Source organism: Vanellus vanellus, assembly GCF_965231255.1.
Source record: "Vanellus vanellus genome assembly, chromosome: 2".
In the NCBI taxonomy this organism is placed as follows: domain Eukaryota; kingdom Metazoa; phylum Chordata; class Aves; order Charadriiformes; family Charadriidae; genus Vanellus; species Vanellus vanellus.
The window spans coordinates 99,994,491-100,012,005 of record NC_138906.1 but is presented as its reverse complement, the minus strand read 5'-3'; positions in this window follow the sequence as shown (position 1 = coordinate 100,012,005).

Below are 17,515 nucleotides of genomic sequence, written 5' to 3'. Positions count from 1 at the left end.
AGGCAAAAGAAAAGCGGATCAAACCTTTATCCCTTCACTTTCGTGTCTTTGTCGTTACAAACCAAGTTGTGAGTAAGTTTATGTCTGTGACACAAGAAGAGCAGACCCCTCCGGAGCAGGGCGCTGGCTGTGATCAGACCTGGTAGGTACGCCTGTGTCTGTGTGCCCTCACACCCAGCAAAACACTGCCCATCCCGAGGTGAGACTGTGCCAATTATGGGGGAGGGAAAATAGTTTCTTGCTTTGGTACACGAACCTTATCTCTAGATCAGCCACAAAATGCAGTGGTCTTTCATAAAGGTCGTTCTTTTGGTTTTGTTTTCTGTTGTTTTTTTTTTTTTTTTTTTTTTTTTAACTATGAACAAAAGAGTGTGAGAAATTAATTTTGCCATTTGATTCAATAGAACAAGTCAAAGATCAGGTCCAGCTGCTTTAGAGGAGGCTACCGGGCTGAAAGGGAAAGCCGTGCAGCTCGTGTGGCTGCACAAAGCAGAAATATATAGGTAGACTGAGAAAGAGAGAGAGGAGGGGGGAAAAAATCATAGAGAAACGGCTTGAAACTGAGAGACTCTAAATCATTCAGCCATGGCAAATTCAAACACACAAAGGAGGGGATGCTAAATTAACAGTGCTTTTTACATAGAGCCCAAATAAAACTGTAATCAGCGACGCGTTACTTTTCATTAAGCGAGTTTGACAGCAGCATATTCAGCCTCGACAAGGGAACAGGAGCGAAGAAATATACGGCTCTCCCAGCCCGAGTCATAAGATAATTCCTTAAGCTCCATTAACAACTCTTAGCCGCAGGAAATGGGCTCCCTGAAAACATCTCCAAATCTAAAAGCTTTATCGACCTCTCAAACCTCTGCTGATGGTTCTATTTTTTTAAAAAAACTTAGAGGCGAGACGTCCAGCAAGGTAATAGACTTTGACACAACACCTTCTTAACTAGAGAGAGAGAGGCAGGGAAAACGAGACCTTAAATGATATTTAAAAGGCAGCCAATTAAGATTTAAAATGATTGTCTCCTGAGATTATGCATGCGATTTATGTCATCTACTTTTTTTCCCAGGCATGCATGCAAAATTGCAATGGGGCATACTGCCTGTTCCTTTAATAATAATAATAATAATAGTAGTAGTAATAATAATAATAATAGAAGAAACAGTAGCAATTAACAATCTGCAACTATCTCACATAATTGTGAATGCTAATTTAGGAAAGGGCCACCGTTAAGGTAACTTGATTATAGAGCACCTTGCAACAGCCACCTTATTTATAGGTGTCTAATTAAAAGACAGATAGATGAAATTGCACACACATTTTCTATTAATGTTTAGGAGCACATTTCTTTTTATCCTGAGTGCATATTTGACTATTAAAGTCATGTAATCCGTTCATAGTTACAGAATCCAGTGTAGCAGCTCCTTCCCATCAGCCACATGGAGAGGTGTCCAAGAAGACTTTCTCTTGGCAAGACTTTCAACATTACGTATTTTAAAGATATAATGGTTCAGAAGGAGACTCTGACTTACTACAGTCTTTTTGATATACATTTACCTTTTCCATTTAAATCTGACCTTCAAATAATATGAAGGTTTGAGTGTGCGAAAGTGTATCCAGTTAAATGCCACGAAAAGAGTTAATGCTCACGCTGTACCATTTCGTGCAGAAATTCTGGAAAATGCAAGAAAATATTGTAACTCGCTGATTTTGTGAGGGATCAGAAACTGTTTCAATGAGTGTGATTGTAGGTGAATGGGGAGGAAAAGGATCATTCAAACACTACCGTGTTTTGGCCAAAGTGTTTAGGTCACCCCATAGATGAAGTTAGTACTGGCTACGGAGCGATGGGCTTGGGTTTGAGTCCCACATCTCTTGAGGTTTGTGCATGTAACTCTGCACATAAAAAAAGCAAAGAATGGAGAGATGTTAATGGTCAAATTATACATTTTTATTTACCCGATTAAAAAAAAAATGTAATAATTGTGCTTCCTCTTAAAGAGTAAGCTATTTTTAATGGAATAGCTAATGGCCAAAACACAGATCCTGAAAGTGTGACATCTGCCATGTTTTAACTCACATTACTGTCAAAGAAGCTGCGAGGTGCTTAGGACTTGTGGGAAGGGTTCTCTTCATACTCCTCGTGCAATGGCATCACTGCCGAAAATAAATCCAGATTCACAGGCCGGCCCCCCAAAAGACAGTCAGTTTCAATATATGCACCAACTACACAGGTCTGGGGACAATTTAATACACAAGCCATAAGTCTCCTGTACCATAGGACTATATAGCAAAATCTTAATTTGGCTGAGAACTTGAAAATACATTTAACATAACCCGAAGAACAGAGGGAAGAGGAAACGCTTGGGAGAAATTCGAAAGCAAAAGACTATAATCACTTCCCAGTGTCCCCCCACCCCTTTGAGAAAAGGGACTGGGTTCAGGGAGGAAAGAAAGAAACCTCCACGCGACCCAGAGAGAGTGCATATACACAAACCCCACTGGTACCCTGCTTTCCGCAGTGGGGAATGTGGTCCGGGCATGACAACTGCAATTGACCTACTTACAAGGCTCAAGAGCTATTTCTTGTCCATCCCAGTTTAAGGAGAGCATGAAAATGAAGGAAATATCTTGAAGGAAAGTGTTCTCTTAATGTTCTCTTTTTCCTGACACAAATACACGAAAAAATTCTTTTTCGTGTTGATTTGGCTAGACAAAAATGAGGACATAAAAATCTTTTTCTTCTCAGTTTTACCTCTATTTCCTTTCTCCAAATCAGCATGTCATTATTTAAATTTTGAAATGGAAGGATTTCAGTTGCAGTTGGTGAGTATTTTGTCAGTGGTTTCCATGGGATCATAATCAGGCCATTTTTCAAAGAATACCTCAGAAATCCTTTCTGAAATACTGCCAAGGATGACAGTGGCAATGAAATGGAACCGAGGAAACACCTCCCTCCAACATTATTTCTTTGATTTATATGACTCCTATGGAATGTCAAAAATCAAACCATTAAAACAAAAATTGTACTTGAGATCTCATCAAATACTTCCCTTCTGTTGTGAAACAGGATTAAAACATTTGCTAGAAAATAAACCAAAGCTGAATAATGAACACTTTAGTTATGTCCTTATGATGGGAGATGTGCTACGTCAAAGGCTGATGAGTCTTCTAAAGATTTGTCCTCTATCATGGTATCTATCAATATTGGGCTTGTAATACTCTGACAAGTTATTCAGAGTAAGTTCTGTTGTCCTCAGTCTGAAGGTGCTCAGCTAACTAGCAGGTTCGCTATATCAGTATTGTTGCCAGGGAGTAAATTATTGGAGAGGTGGGATAGTGCCCAGGGAATGAGCTGAAGGGGAATGCTTCAAGTGTAGGAGAAGTGACCATGAAAAAAGTAAAGGGCGGAGTGCGTGGGAACCCTTTGTGAGTGGGGTTCTTCTTCCTTCCTTCCTGCGAATGAGAAAAATGACCAGCCAGGCCCTTACAGAAGGTATATAAAACATGGCATAATGTTTTTCCTTCTGGCTTGGTTAGGTTACAGCACACAGAGTGCTGTATGTGACAGTGATGTCATATAGGTCAGCCCTGATGACATCAGTTGTTAGTAGCCACGCGGATAGAATGCTTTGGTTTTGAGGCTTCATGCCATCAGGTTGCTCTCTTTGTGAGCATGCCGTCATCTCACCGACCTTGGGACACAAATGGCTGATGGCATATTAAGCAGAGGAGGTAGCTGCTGCTGTCACTGCAAGTAAAGGTGACAGATAACTTTCAGTCCAATGTCACATCTGTGATCAAGTACAGGCAACATTATTTTTTTGAGTCTTGTATACACAATTTAATTCTTTGGTTACTGTCGTGGTTTGGGCTGGACTGTCCACTGACTGAACGACAGATGCTCTCTTTAAGGAAATCGGTTCTGTTTTATCTCAAACCAGGACAGTTGCAGCCTTCACAGAGAAACAAGTGACAACCTGCTCACGTAAAAGAGCAATCTCGTAATCTTACAGGTAAAAGTAAACCAGGTCTGAACCAGCCTGGACACTTCTGTAGTTAGTTTACCACAGGTTTGGCTCACGCTAGCTGAAATAAACAATAACTAAAAAGGTAAGGTGTCCATGTTGATGCTACTGGGGAAGTAAGGTGGGAAAGTCCAACCATGACAAAAGACTCACTAGGTAAAAAAGAGCAAGGGATGGGAGGTTTTTGTGATAGGAATTGAAGTTTTTTATTAAGTCCATGAATTGACGCAGTACTGATTTCTGCCTTCATTTGCACCAGATTTAGTTAACTATAACTCAGATTAACTTTGTTAGAGCTTCTCCATATTTACGATACCATATCAGACAGCAGGAAGGATCCTTGTGCATGAAGATGATTTGGGTAAACCCTCTGCTGACACAGTTCCTGCATGTAAACCTGGGGGATAGCAACACTCACAAAGTACACGAAGCAATCTCACGCTATGTAACTGGTTTAGATTAAAGATTTTAGTCACATAAATGGAATGCTTTACTGGAGCAGGCCAGTTCAAGTTACGTTACTTCTGTATTAAACTGAAGTAAATGGAGTCAATGAATGTGGAGGCCAAAAGTCAGATTCCCAAACTTATGGCCAGGGTTACCTTCAAACATTTCCCCTAAGCCTCTCTTCTCTGACAGTAACACAGGAGAGAGAAACATCAACAGTTGTCTCTTCATCTTCCCCTCTGGAGGAATGCAAAACTTCTGTTGGTTGAGAGATCTGTGAAGGAAAGAAGGACATTTGCTCTTCTCCTATCTTCTGCTGTGCAACCTAGTCAGTAAAAACTCTTTAGATACCACTATTCTCTCGCTACGCACGAATCTTTGCTGCTGCTCTTCCTTTGCCTGGATTTTTGTTTTCTAGGAGAAGTGATTAAAGAGAAAGAAAAAGCAGATAGGAAGAAATGTCCTTCACTTGAACCAGGAGTCAGAGATGCAAGCTCACGCCTACCACCGTGGATGGGAGGCACTGTCAGTACTGGGCTGAGTTCTGCAATTGTGAGCAACTGTGTAATATGAAAGGTGTTCCTGGAAACAGCCACAACACCTCCGTTCTACACATTTCATGAAATGAAACTTTGCCAAGATCCAAAAGTAAGACTTTTTAATGAAAATGAAGGACCTAAACTCCCCAAATTATAATGCACTACAAAAAAAGCAAAAGCAAGAGATACAGCCAATTTTGCAAATTGACTGAAGAGCGTAAGAAAATGCTCAGGTGATTCTGAGAAATGAGCCTTATTCCAAAATAAAAGCAAAACAAAACGACATGAACACCAAATCCTGATCCCAAATTATGCATGCACAAACCAAGCCTGAATTTTTCCCTAATGCACAATGTCCCGTCTTTTCCTGTTGTGAATCTCAGTTACAACAAAGAAAAGGTGAAAAGCGAGCAAGCAAACAAACAAGACAGATTCTGAGTTATACATCAAGAAAACAGAATTTCCTAGTTCCTGGATGTGACTGATAAAAGTCTGGGAGAATGAGATTGCACACATATAGTATGAGTAGGATGAAAGCAAACATCATAAACAAATAACGCTGCAGTCTCTTGAAACATGGCCATCAGTGCTTCCTGCAAACACCAAATTCCTGCTTTTGCAAAGGCTTTAATTAGCTACGCATAGACAATTCCCATGCCATCTTTCTCCAATTAATAACAACCAAATAGGCTCGACATGATATGTGCACAGCAGTACCATAGAACTAATTTATAGCAGCCACTAATTCCAAACTGGAGTTCCTTAATCCCGAAGAGAATCAGTGGGCCAACTAGATCACAGAAAGTGCCCAGTTTTTAATCCAGGAGAACTGTATTATAATATCACTCTGGAAACCTGAGTCACAATGCATGGGGAAATCAGCTAGCTTATTTACTTAGTGTCCTCTCTGACCAGCCTCCCATCAGGATTGTTTGGGCTGAATTTGAGCTCGGTGCTCTGCCTTTCAAAGCTGATCTCCCAGCTGACTGTAGCTAGATCAATATCCCGTCCTATCACAAACAAATACCCCAAGCTCTTCACAACTCAACTTCAGGCTTGGAGCTTGAAGACTGAAGAGGCTTGGGACTCCTGAGTGGGAGGGACCTACAGGGAGGGGACAACATGGTGTGTCTTGGAGTCTTCTCAGTGCCGCTCCCCGGACGGCTGGAGAAAGGATGCGGTCCGTCCTTGATCAGCTGTGAGCAACTGCTGACATCTTTCTCCCTCTAATCCCAACGGTAGGACAGATAGTGACAGAGCGGATCGGGGACATTTTATTTTGTGATGCATCATTTACAGGAGAGCGGTGAAACGCCATGTTCCGTTCCCTACGAGCACGTTCCCAAATTTGATACAAAGTCAGCTGAGCACAGGAAGAGATTCTGCAGACCAAGAAATAACAGCAGCTGGTTCTTTCCCCGTGAGCGGCTGCTGTGTGAGGCTACATGTACAGGAGAGCCACCGAGGGAGAGTTGAAGAAGGATTCTTACAAAGATAGCTGCAGAGATCCCCCTTTTGGGCATACCTCCTTTCAGCTAGTGTGCCCCTGGGGTTGTTATTTTTAAGCAGTTGGGACTCTAGGTGGCCAGAAGAATGTGACGGGAAGTATCGTTACAAGACCTTGATTGCTGCTGTCACGGAGGTAGACTGGTAGACAGATAGCTCTACAAATAGGAGAATGTTAAGAGAAGGATGTAAGGAAGTGTTTTATTTTCATTCCATTGCTTTTAACTATTATAAATTCTTCAGACACTGAGACATAAGGAGACAAGGTTCTCAGCCTTCATCTTGACTTACCCTGATTAATGCTATGCCAGAAGGAAGCAATATATTAATTGTTTGTGATCTGGAAAAGGAAAAGTCCCTGACTTTGCATATGTTACCAAAACTCAGTCAGATAACGCAGTCTTAAAGGCAGGCTTTGGCACAGCTCTCACCAGTGAGATTTCCTGAACTAAAGAACGATGCGTGGCCATGATTATTGCATCCAGCTTCAAAGAAAGGATACCTCCTTCTTCAAAGCTGGAGCAAAGTCACCAAATCCACTCCACGTGCAGATTCAAGTGTGGGATAAAAATGGAAGTTACTTTAGTGTATCATACCCCACATTACCAAATCTTTCTGTGGAAACAGTAAGCCCATTAGAGCCGTAATTTAAGAAATAGAGACTGTGACTGCACTCTGCCCAGAGACAATATATGCTTTTAATCAGTAACACATTTTCTAACAGCTTCGGCAATGACAGGCTGCCACATGTTTTGGGGGGTTGGATTAAAGGCTTCACTTCTCTGAGAAATGGAGTTAATCGCTTTTGACCATTTTTGCTACCTTCACTTCAGAGCTGTACCTGTAGCAGATTTCACTGCGTGCTGCTGGTGCTCTGTGAAGTGGTTAAGCAGGTCCTTTATCCTTCCAGATCTGGACCTTAGCACTTGCATAAATAATATTGTGGGAAAACCTTTGTTCAGGCTAGACTTGGGCATCCCTTCCCTCTCCTGTTCCTATGCAAGGTCCTGAAGCTTCTGATTCAAGAAATTGGCAATTATGCCAACTGTGTCTGTATGCAATTTGCTTAAAAAGCCCAAAAGTTCAATATTTTGTTCCTCTGGCATGCTGATTTCTCCTGTCTGTTGTTCCTGCCCACCAGATCCTGGTCCTGCCCTTTTGAAGAGCTTAAGAAGAAGTAAGGATCACAGAAGCAGCTCTCTCTCAAACTGTGACCCGCCATACATGTAATTTGGTTTAAGTAGCATGGGAACCGAACTTGCTTAACGTGTGCATACACGAATGCCAATCACGATCTATATTTTTTAGCTCAGTTTGCTAATATTAAGACTACAGCCCGGGAAAGAGGCGAGGTAGTCATTCAGGGTGGGACTGTTGTGCACTGGGAAAGCTGCATCATAAATCATGCACAGTAGTTTATATCACCTTATCTAGTATAAGCAATATACATTTCTTGGTTACCCCAATTATTTTTATTGGTTATATGAGGAAAAAGACATTTGCATAATCTCAGATATTTGCATGTAAGTAGAAATAGAAGTGTTTCTGCTGGACATACTAAAGCTTCAGAATTTTTTTCTCATTCTTTTACTGTAAATATTTGAGCTTCGTCCCTAACGCGTACGTGTCAGCAAAAACTAAATGGATATCAACTAGTGCACATTTTAGCTGCGATAAAACTCAGTACATTTCATTTATTTTTAATAAATTTAAGTATGGCATAAGATAAAAACTACCTGTATACTTTAATACATATGGACAGACACATACATTTACAAAGCTTGCTTAAGTAGTCTTCTCATTTTCCTTCAAAGTCCCCAATGGATTCAAATGACATATGGCAAGAATTCTTTTAAGGTAATCATATAAGAAAAACTGAGTAGATGGAAATACACGGTTGTTGACTGTAAGAGCAAAGGTCCCCAGTGAGTCTGTTGTGAATACTCAGTCCATACTGAAATGGGTTTTTATTCTTTCTAATCTGTTTTCTCCATTTTGTACAAGATGTGTGCTTTCCATATTAAAGTAAATGTGAAGTGTGTGCACGTTGAGTGATAAGACTATTGGGTTTGGAAACAGAGTTAGAATAAAAATTCCTACTTCTAAGCCTAGGATCAGGTATTTTAAAATAATACTTATTTTTCTATCAGCAACTCCCAGAGTTATAACTGGAATACAATTTTATTTAGTCTCAATAATCCCACCTAAGGCAAAGACACCAGCTACTTCAGCTGAAAGTTGAGGCTCTCACTTTTCACAACTGACACCCTCTCTTCCTTTTTTAGATTTCTTTGAGGATATAAAGCCATAAAAAAAGTGGATGGGCTTTTATGCTGCCATTTCTAGACATTTTTCATTCTTTACTGCTCCTGTTTTAATAATTAGCACAATTCAGACATAACGATGTTTTTAGTGCTTCTAGGAAAGAGAATATTTACACAAAAAAGTTTTAGATAGTTTAATTATAATGCAAATAATGAAGAAACCATTAAAAATCATATTATTTTCACAGAAAAGCAATTTTACAGTGGATCAGTAATACCAGCAGTTCCACTCTTATAATTTAAGGGACTGATAATGCGACGCTGTCACCAAAAACTTGAAGATTATTTACTCTTTAGACATTTTCATGTGTATAAGTGATTCACAGTTAGCCTATTTGTCACAACAAGTTTGATGTTCAAAACTGGGCGCTCAGTAATCACCTGCACTGTTACTAGGAGTTTTGCTGAACCCTACAACACACGATGGTGCAGCCATTGGTAGTCAGACTACTGTTTGAATTCTATAGAACAATAATCCTCATTAAAAGATTTCTTTGAATCCTAGCTCATCATTTTACAAGTACAACTTGATAAGCAGGAGTACAGCAGTTTGTGAATCTGAGGAATGCGAACTTCCCGAGAAATTCAGGCTTTATAGAAATTAGCTGGATCTCTATATATTGACTTGCCATTACATATGTTGTTGGTATTTGACAGTTACACACTGTACATAATTAATTTAGTTCTTTTCCCCGTAATGTACATGACCTGACTGTAATTGTCCCAAATTAGATCATTTTTCATAATTACTCATCATATCATTTATGTGAACAAATGTTAGACGATGGTTTGTCTACAAATACAGAGCTGCATCTTCTGCTATGTATGACTGACCATGTAAATCAACTCCCCTCACTCCTTCTCTGGATACCCTTAGCTCTATAAATACGAGCAACGCCCAAAAAAAATATTTCTAAGGCTCTGAAATTTTAAGGGAAAGCAGAGAGCAGTTTAAGCAGAAAAAGGCAGCAGGCACAGGAAATTTAGGATAGCTTATGCTTTTCCTGTCGTTATTTGCAAAACTTTCCTTTTTCAAAGGATTCTGTTTGATTACACTCATAGACAGCAGAATAATGAATAGTTTGGTTCCTTTTAGACACATTGAAGTCAACGGAAGCACCTGATTTTAAGCATTCCGAAAATCTCAGGCTGCTTTGGAGTAACTAAAATGGCAACAGCAAGCTCTCATCCTAAACCAAACAAAGTATGTGGCTCACTGCCTGATCTCAGATTCTTATTTTCAAAACTTCAGCTTTTTCATTGTGGCCCACAGAGAATTCGTTCCTGCATAACGAGGAGAGTGGCGAACCCAACTGCAGATGTTACAAGGTGTTCCACCTAATCAACTTGAACTCCTTCTATAGCCAGTGCAAAGAGATGCTTCCTGTGGCAGGTCCTCTCACCTCCAATATCCATGATGGGTTAGAGGAATCCCACTCAGGGTCTTGCTGTGAATTTAGGCAAGTGCTAAGAGGGCTTTCCTCTTCATGAGCTATTCACTGGCTGTTACTTCATTCTAAAGTGTTGGTCACGGGTTCAGACCCAACAGAATGCAAGTCTGTTTATTGGACTCTTTTTAATAACATCCTGGAGAAAGTCCCAGGAGCTGATCTGTACAGGAACAGGAGACCTCACCAGCATTTGTTGACACAGAAGCTTTGACTGAGCTGAGGAACAAGCTTGTGCCTTCACTCTCACAATCACGGTCCCCTGACTACCCACAGCAGGGGATTGCTCCAACAGATCTTGACTCCCTCCTTGCTTGTTCAGGTTTCCTTCAAGTGCAGCACAGAAGAAATGGTGATTATTCGGGATTTGATGATGGCAAAAGTGTCTAGTGTGATACCTTAACCTCTGGGCCAGGACACAGCACCCATGGGTAACTCAGCCTGGCTGGAGCTTCCTCTCAGCAGTTCCAGCAGCACTGTCAAACTTCCCTTAACTCCAACACAGAGCTCTCAACATTCATTCAGACAAAATGCCTCAGTATGAAATAATCTGGACACATGATGGCCTCTTCTCTATTGTGCTGGTTTGTCTTTTGACCTGGACTTTCCACAAAACAATAGTTAAGAGGGAACAGCATTGATCTTCATCAATAAAGCCTGGAGCTAAACGTCTCACACACCTGTTGAAATAAGGGAGACATCTTTAGCATACCTCTCCATCCTGCAAGGATTGCTGTCAGCACCATGCAAACCTAACTGGCTTGCTGCTACTTATTCCCTTTCCTATTAGCTTGCAACGCGGTGGTTGCCCAGGCTGTGTGATACAGTCTTTGCTTTGATACAACACAATAGGCTTCAAAGTGGAACATGCCACAGAATTAGGAAGGGTGGATCGGTTTGCTTCCATGCATCATAATCTTCCCTTTCTTCTTCTCCCCCCTTCCCCATGCCCCTTATCACTCATCCGAGTTCTGCACTGGCACTGTTCCCACTAGCCGTGATGTTATTCTTTCTTCCTCTCTCAGTCTCTCACCATTACTGTTCTGCATCCTCTTGTACCTAAAGAAACTTCCCTGCCTCAACCTCATTTCGAACGTCTCTTTTTTTTTTTCCATTCAATTCCATTCAGTCATAATAGCAGTAGCTGTAAATAGCCCCCAAAAGCTCCAAGTGGCTTCTCAGACACATCCATTTCCTTAAATGGCCCTGTAATAAGGAAGAAAAAAATATATTTTATGGATATCTACCCTGCTCACTACCTGAGGAAAAGGGATACTTTGAACCTGACATAAGGACAGTTGAAGGCAAGCAGTGATAAGCAGGAAAACCTGCTACCAGCTCCTGACTGGCCATGTTCTCTTGTGATAACTTCATGCTTCCTACTCCTCCAGAGTGCATGAACTTCTGTCCACTGCTGCTTATTGTCCACAGTCTGCATTCGCTCTGCACAGATCTGCACATCGAGGCTTTGGGGGATTGGCCAGAGCTTGGTGTGGGATCTCTGAACATGAGGAGATCAATTCATCGATCTCTGGGAACTAGACTGGGTTCTTCAAGTCAAGGAGTCCTGGTTTGTTGACTGCCCTGTGCCTCCTTCTGAAACGTAAGGTTTCTTTGTGACATCAGCTCAGAAGGAACTGAAGTTAGCTGAATTCTGGAGAGTAATGAACAAAAGCAGAGAGTTCGGCCTGATAAAAGCAAAAGAAGGTATACTGGTTTGTAATTTAAATAGAGACAGACACCTCCATAGTGATGATACAAGGTGGGAATCATACAAACATCATCAAATTCCTTCAAACATCTATTTGTTTGTCTTTAAATCTGTGTCTCTTTTTTGCAATTCGGATATCTGACGACATTTCACTGCTTTGCAAAAGTCTTTGTGGTGTAAGTCTGAAAAGCGAAGAAGCATCAGAAACACATGCCCTGCTCCTACAAGATGCAGTCCATGGCTGTGTGCTTGTTCCTGGTACTGGGCCAGACTACTTGATGCCGCCAAGTTCCCAGGGCAGTCAGGGAGCTGGTTATAGTCTCCTGGTTATCTGAGTCAGCTGCTGCAATGTATATATACCAGATGACAATCATCCCACAAGGGACCGTTCCCCTAGCTAAGAATAGCTGGAGCAGTGAAAAGAGGGGACTATAAGGGAGGAAAGCTGTCTCAGTGTCTGTGCTGAACGGACCAGGTTGCAGCTTGTACAGCTTTATCATAATTAATAACAAAAGTGATAGAGCCGACAGGCCTGTAATCTTGGCAGCCCTTCAGCATCTGATCAGCCTCGTTCGGTATCTTTAAGTAATTCAGATCTAAAGCACTAGAGCAATCAGGCTCCTGTCAGAGGTGAAAGAGGGTGTTTCTGAGTCTGATCAGATTAAAAAGCTTGGCTCCTTGGAATAACGTCAGTAAACCCACCAACTTCCGAGTGCGAAGAGCCCACCACACCCTCAGCGGTGAGCTCAAAACAAAGGAGGCACTGCACCACCAAGACCCGTGGAAGAAACACTCCCTTCCCGAGACACTAGGGATGGAGCAGCCGTTAAAAAGTTTTAGCTCTGTTTCATTTAAATACCTGAAGCAAATATACAATTACGTTCCAGGAGCTTTTTGATAAAGATCTACTATTTCTTCTCCATCTCTTTTTCTGTGTAATTTAGCTCAGTAGAACAGCATGCACCATATCCAACACTTTGAGTCATTCAAGTAAATACTTCTACGCCCTCTATACTTTAGACAGTGTAGATGGTAATGCTTAGTCTCCAGTGACAATTGCCATTTGGGGATCTGGGCAAGACAAAACAACCAAATTGTCATAAGGCTACTAGTTAGAAATGGCAAACTTCCGATTTTGCATTCACTAAGAGAGGTTTGCATGGCCAAAGTCTACTTTGAGCTCTGATATCATTATGCGATTTTTGTGTGACACATCATAACTCATTTTCTTCTTTGCCATTCTCAAGTTGCCAGTTGATGTCCAAACACTTAACAAGCGGATGACAAGGCAATCTCTCCCACTCTTCTTTCCCAGGTAACAAAGCCATTAACTTTCATACTAAGATGCAGCTGTACGAGTGCCGTACAGCGCTAAGTACAACTATTGCAGGGTTTCTAATCCACAGCCACATTTAATATATTGTGTTACATGAGTACTGTTAACTATAGACTAATTTTTCCTATGGCTATACACGTTCTAAACTGTCCAAAGTTACAATGCCTATTCTGAAGAAAATTGTGCCTTTACAGTGTATTCTAACAGAATTAGTTGTGAAAAGTGTAATGTGGCTCTTCAGTACTTGGGGAACAAAATAAGCATTTCATAACATATTTTCACTACAGAGGGGTTATTCTTTACAAAAAGCACAGGAGAGGAGTCTGAATAAAGACTGTATGGAAAAACAGGTAAGAACTCCTTTGAAAGATGGAAATCTTTAGCTCTGAATGTAGATTCAGGCCTGTGGCCATTTGTAAGCCATTAGAGGTTTGAGGCAGGAGTTATGGCTTGGGTTACAAAGCCAGTCATCCCAGAAACCTGGACTGGCCTTCTGGCATTACACTCTAAAAATGTAAGTCAAAGTATGCCCTTGTATATGTATTTGAAGTTGGAAATCTGTTTTTCTTCACATATTCTGAAATGACTCATTTCTGTCCAAAAGTAGTAGTTACAGACAATCCAGGTTTAAGTTTTATGGCAGCATAATGACTCATTTTTTGTAAATGTATGCTATATGTATATTATATTAAATATCTTCAATAATTTAGACATGAAACAACATACTTTCTGTTCCTTTGAAACAGCTGTGATTCTCAGTATTTTTTCCAATCCTCTTCTGATTTGAAGGGAAAAGGGTCTTGTTTTCCTCTTGTTAGCAACCAGCTAGACTGCTCAATTTATATCCACTTGTGAAAGTTAATATTTGTGCCCAACTTGATCATTGGGCTATCACATAAATAGACTGTCACAGCCGTTCCTCAGAAAAGCACAAAGACTGTAGGGAACATCTGCCAACCTACTGCTCCTTCTGGAAGTGGTATTCTTGATTAGTCGATGGAGTTTTCACAAGGAGTCACCAATATATATGAATTAAAATCCTTGGTAAGTGTGTCTAACATAATTTTTACTTGGCTTCACTCATAATTCAGACTCCCCTATTCTTTTCAACAGTTCATTATATTTTCTTTTCCTTTTTCTTTTCATGTTTGGGTCTACCTTTCACAGATTTCCAGTTTTGTCACGTTCCAAGTGGAAAGTAAATATAAGGACTTCTTTGCCCTGCCTTGGAATTGCGCAGATGACTTGTTAAGATGAGAGCACATTCTTTTTCCAAGAGGAAAGAAGACTGCATTTTAGTTTTGATGTTTCCAGTGCAAAAATCTCCAAGTGTCATTAATGGGTTCTTCCAAGCTCACAAGCAAGAACTATTAACAAAATTTTGACATTTTTGCGTTCTCTTTTGACAATTTCCCAGTTAATTGATCATTAAGGCAGAGATCACACTCATGCTCTGTCCTTGTCCCTCACAGACACAGATCTCTCTATGGCACCAGCCCCTTCAAGACACACACACGCACACGCACAGCATCTCTTCAAGGCTCCTTGATCCCCACAAAGGCCCATTCTGGCTGAACCACCAGCCCTGGGGCAGGAGGAGTTGCCTTCACCTCTGCGTGGGAGCTGTTGCATTTGGTAGGGGAGAGATGGACCTGACAAGGTCCACTCAGGTGCTCCAGCTGCCCCAGTGGGCCAAGCTGGATGCCAGGCTTCAGGGGGCCGAACGTAAAAGCACTTAAGCAAGCACTGGAGCAAGGGCTTGAGCCCCGGCCTGTCCCGGTGTCAGACAAAGAGCCCATGCCATGGCTTGCAGAGCGCTGCTGCCAACAGTGACCATGCGAACCCTCGCAGGCCAAGTAGGGGAGGAGATCTATTTCTTACGCCTGGGTGTGGGTTTGCAGCACCAGCCCATCACAGGACCAAAACATTAGCGATTTTTTTTTCCTGCAGGTTACAATCCTTTCTTGCAAGAGAAGGTCATAGTCCCGGTCCCTTTGTGTATCCAGGCTGTAGTTTTCAGAATACCCTCCTGGAACACAGACGAAATTGCTGCTGTGTCTTCACCCTTCTGAAGGAAAAGCTCAAGGATTAACGGCATAAAATGAGCTTTCTAGCATTTTTCGTTTGCATTGCAGTATATCCACGATTTAAAGTTCACAGCCATATAGAGAGCTGTGACAACTGTCATGTCTGAGCGTGGCTGCGGGGCCATTGTCAGCCAAGCTAGTTTGCAGCCGTTAGGATATGGCCCTGTGTTTTGCATGCACTTGTGTTATTTTTCACATGAATGCTCCCTTTTATAATTATTTGGAGGTTCACACAAAATGCACATGAACATACTTACATAAACGCAAGCCAACATGCACGCATGCATATATGTAAAACCCCCAAATACCTAAAAAAATGTTGCTTTTAAACAAACTATCATTACTACACAGGAACAGTATTTTCTGCACCGTCGATGAATATAAAATATCAGGTTAATGTGCTGTGTGCTTTATCCATTACCGTGGATTTGACAGATAGGTTATTTCTACTGTTTTCGTTAAAACAACACAAACCTAATTTCTTTGAAGTCTGCATTTCTTACGTTTGGAAGTAAGTATCCCTTAAAAACAATTACTTTTTGCAATAATCTTATTTCATATCTTCTTACTACCCGGTGGGATGAATTGCTCATGCAGCAGGCAGCATTTAGCTTTATGTTTGCATACGCAGCGCTGTGGCCAGGTTTCATAACGCTGTGAATACCAAACCATAAAACCGCTTTTCAAAAGCAAATTCATAAATGCACTCATGCATACCTTTTTGAGTTATGAGGTGGCTGCAGATTTGGCAGCGCTGACTTGATGCAGCTCTGACAGGTTAGGTTAAAGGATTAAGTCTAGTCTGTCTTCACTTTGCCCTGGCTCTGACACACTCTAAAAAAAGTTGTAGGCTGGCTCTGTGCCTAGTATGACCTCTACATCTCCTCAGAGTGACAACACTTCCCTTTAAGGCTCTCCAAAGGTCAAGGCAGATAACTTGTTGAGTCTTCCAGATAGTTTCTTATCGGCGGCTCTTCCTCCTAACCTCACATAGTGGAAGAAATATGCAAAACCTTGGAGAAGAATAAATCAGGCTTCATAAGGAATAACTTGCATTAGAGCAAATATATCGATCAACCTTTTCTTTACTATACAACCGTTGTTTACAACAAACATCCGAGATCACAGGTCACTAAAATCATATACGTGTTCCAAACGAAGAGATTTCACCGCCCCTCTTCTTTTCGCCCTGGCTAATTTGCAATTGAAAGCAACTTTCAAGCACTTAAAATGAGAGCGCTGGGGAAATAATGGTATGATGACAGAGGAGTTCAATGGTACAAAAAAGCCTGTAATATTTGTTTAACAACTGTTCACCTTTGAGAAAAAAATAATGTGAACAAATAATAATGATAAGCACAGCCTTTTATTCTGGCATTACGCCATAGACTTGCAGAGAAGCATTGGTGTATGCAAGATTCATAGAGGTTAATAGATTTTTAAGACCAGAATATCATCTGGGTTTCTTTATGATTTAGCCATTTAATTTCATCTGGTATTGAGTTTAAGAACTTTTGACTGACTGCAAAATATCCTTCAGGAAAGAGGAAAAGAAACCACCTCCAGTTTTGATGTAAAAGTTCAAATTAAAAAAAAAATTAAAATCTTTCTACACATATTGTTATTGCTTTATATTCTGATTGCTGCAGCGGGTGCTTTTGGCTTCTGAATTCAAGTGCCCTATTAAAAGGAAACCCTTTCAATAGTTAGAGAACTATATATGGGGCACATACACCTCCTGGAGTACGATTCTTTTAAGATACGCTAAAAACTTTAAGCTTCCTGTAGATTCGGTCATAAGGTGGAATTTCCTGTCTGTAAAACCATTCCTGTAGCTTTTCTCTGAACACTCTCCAAGCTTTTACTATCTTTTTTGAAGAACAGATATCAGACTGCATTTTGGCAGTGGTGTCAGTAACTTTGTGGACAGAGATAATACAGCTCTCTCCCCCTATTTGATGATTTCTTGTTTATAAACCCACAGACTTACACTAATTCTTTCGGCTGAAGCACCAGATGAGAAAATATTTCCATTGAAAAAGTATTACCGCCTTTTCAGGCTCAGTGCTTCTTGAAGTGTTGTCTC